We start from the raw sequence: 3017 nt of genomic DNA on the forward strand, positions 1-3017 counted from the left end.
AAGCTTAGAAGTGATATCCTTCAGTTTAGGCAAAAGCCTAGTGAGTCATTTTCCAAACTTATGGAGAGATTCAAGGATCTACTCCAAGAATACCTTCACCATGGCCTAGACCTATGGCATTTATGTCAAATAATTTATGAGGGTATTGATTACCCAACTAAACAAATAATAGAGTCTATGTGCCCTGAGGGATTCACATCCTTTACAGGTGAAGGAAAGGCATGAGAATTCTTACTTGACTTAGCTAACAAAACTCGTGAGTGAGAATCAACCCAAGAGAGCGAAAGAACCATAGGAGGAAAAGAATATTTTGTGGATGGGATAGTAGCCAAGGAAGCCCATTTGGATAGCTTAATCAAGAGAATTGAGGCTATTGTTCCTAGAGAGCCATCATCAGTCAATTTGGTTAAGATTTGTGCTTGGTGCCAGTCCCCTGGACATCTCCTAAAAGAATGCCCCAACACCTCTGGGGGCACTTCTAATGATAGTATTAATACCTTATACCAGAATAATCCATATAGTAATACCTACAATCCAGGATGGAAAAATCACCCAAATTTCTCTTGGAATCAGGGCAACCAAGCAGGGCCTTCCAATTTCCATAATCAAAGTCAACCTGGACTCCAAAGGCCTCCCTTTACACAACAATCTTTTTCCCAAAATACTTTTCCTAGGTCAAATGTAGGTGGTCCAGTTTCTCAAAGAGAACATTTTTTTTCCGCTTTGGTGCATCACGTGCAATAATTAGTGATAGGGGTACTCATTTTTGTAATCGGCCTTTTAAGGCCCTAATGAAAAAGTATGGGATCACCCATAAGTTATCTACCCCTTATCACCCCCAAACTAGTGACCAAGTGGTGTCTAATAGGCAGATCAAACAAATCTTGGAGAAAATTGTTAATCCCAACCGTAAGGATTGGTCCTTTCGACTCATTGATGCCTTGTGGGCCCATCGGACTGCATTCAAGACCGATCTTGGTCAGTCTCCCTACTGTTTGGTGTATGGAAAAGCTTGTCACTTACCAGTTGAGTTGGAGCATAAGGCTTTTTGGGCCATCAAGAAGCTCAACTTTGATTTGTCTGATGCGGGAATTCATTGTAGGTTCCAACTATCTGAGTTGGAGGAACTTAGGAATGAAGCCTATGAAATTTCTAGGATTTACAAGGAAAAGACTAAAGCTTTCCATGATAAACACATTCTGCATAAATCTTTTACAATTGGTGATAAGGTCTTATTGTATAACTCTCGATTGCATCTTTTTCCTGGTAAGCTTAGATCCAGATGGGATGACCCATTTATTGTCTATAATGTATATCCCCATGGGGCTGTGGAGATTTTGAATCCAGGAACAGGGGTAATTTCGAAGGTTAATGGTCAGCGTTTGAAGCTATTCCTCAAGTTTCCTAATACTGGTAGTGAAGAGGTCATGGATATCCATGAACCTCTTTACACTGATGACTAACTTTTAATCAGGTATGACCCCCTTGCATTGTCTTCATTTTTAATTATTTTCATATATTGAGAACATTGCATGACTTAAGTGTGGGGGAGGAAAACCAGTTTCTGCTTTTTTCACTTTGTTTTATTTGTTTTTCTTTTTGTTTTTTTTGAGCTTACTAAAGGATGAAATCCTACTATGGCTTTTGGCTAATGATCATACCATTCGGTTGCTTGATGTATGAAAATAAAAGTTTTGACTAAGGTACCCATTTGGAACGTATGAAAACCCTGTTGAGAAGAAAGAAACAAGCCTGTGTCTTGAGATGGGACTTTCTTTTGAAAAATAAGAGACCCCTGTTTAATGGTGTTGAACTATATGTAAGTCTGTGGATTCCTTGTACTTTTGATTTGGAGTTGAGACCATCTTTTTAATTTGGCATGTGTTGACAAATGCACAATTTTAAATGAAATGTGAAATGTGGTATAAAGAAAAATAAGAGTTGATTCCCTTGGAACTAGACAGGGCATTGCACCTCAGGAAGCGTGGTGTTTTGATCGAAATTACTTGGGAGGAAACTTCTGAAGGAACTCTAGCATCACTGTCTTTGTGGGCATATGCAAAAAGTGAAGCTACATAGTAACTTGGGTGTTTGGTGTTTGCTCCACCGTGTCATTCAGGCCAAAAGTAGTGGAGTAGAATAGAGTTTATTAAGCGAAAAAAAAAAAGAAGAAAAAAATATGCATGTCATTAATGTTTGGAAATATGTTTTAGTCAAAAACACTCCAACGCCTTAGTCATTGGTTCCCTATTTCTTCACAAGTGGTTTTACCTTAAGATAAGGATGTTTTGGAAGAGACGAGGTGAGTTCCAAATTAAGAAATATGCTAGTGCCTGGAATTGATCAAGGGTAATAAAAGTTCAAGTGTGGCGGTCGCTTGTAAGAAAAATTATCTTTGCTCTGGATCGGTATGAGCCTTACCTTTAGCCAGCGTTGGGATTTATTTATTCTGAATTTTGGGTGTATATTCACTGCAAACACCTACGAGACACAACTCGTCCACTAGGGTAACTTAGGGGTTTAAAGGCTTGTTGCATATGCTAAGTGCAACCGTGATTCCTATGAAACTGAGTTAGGCTTCTTCTTTCTTTCTTAATTTAGGATTTTTATTTTCAGTCGTTACATTATTGCTATTCCTTTCCCCCAAGGTTCATAACTAGTGTATGTGTTGGCTTTGCCCCTCCTAGCCATAGAACCATCAATTTATTGCTTTTATTTTAATTGTCTCCCTTTCCCTAAAGCCAAGTAGAGTAACCCTTGTAAGAGTGACTCTCTGGTCAAGTAGGGAAGCTCATATTATGATGCATCCATCGGGCTAAATAGAGAAACCTACTTGTGAGTCTCTCTCTAGCTTTATCCCCTTTCTTTTACTTTATTTTTATTTCAGCATTTTTTCCCTTTATTATTTTTTTTTTAATTACGTGGGTTGTTTATTTTTAGTTATTTATTTATTTAATTTTAATTGCGTGGCTTGCGTCTTTAAATTCTTAGATGACGAATGGTTAGGACGTTATTTT

General features: G+C 38.0%; 1 non-coding gene across 1 annotated transcript; it reads right to left on the reverse strand.

The window, feature by feature from the left end:
- LOC122068676 lies at nt 1–107 on the reverse strand. The gene has a single exon (XR_006137224.1). It is a non-coding gene; the product is annotated as a small nucleolar RNA R71 (small nucleolar RNA).
- Between the last annotated feature and the right edge of the window lie 2910 nt (nt 108–3017).

The sequence above is a fragment of the Macadamia integrifolia genome, unplaced genomic scaffold (genome assembly GCF_013358625.1).
Source record: "Macadamia integrifolia cultivar HAES 741 unplaced genomic scaffold, SCU_Mint_v3 scaffold449, whole genome shotgun sequence".
Lineage (NCBI taxonomy): Eukaryota > Viridiplantae > Streptophyta > Magnoliopsida > Proteales > Proteaceae > Macadamia > Macadamia integrifolia.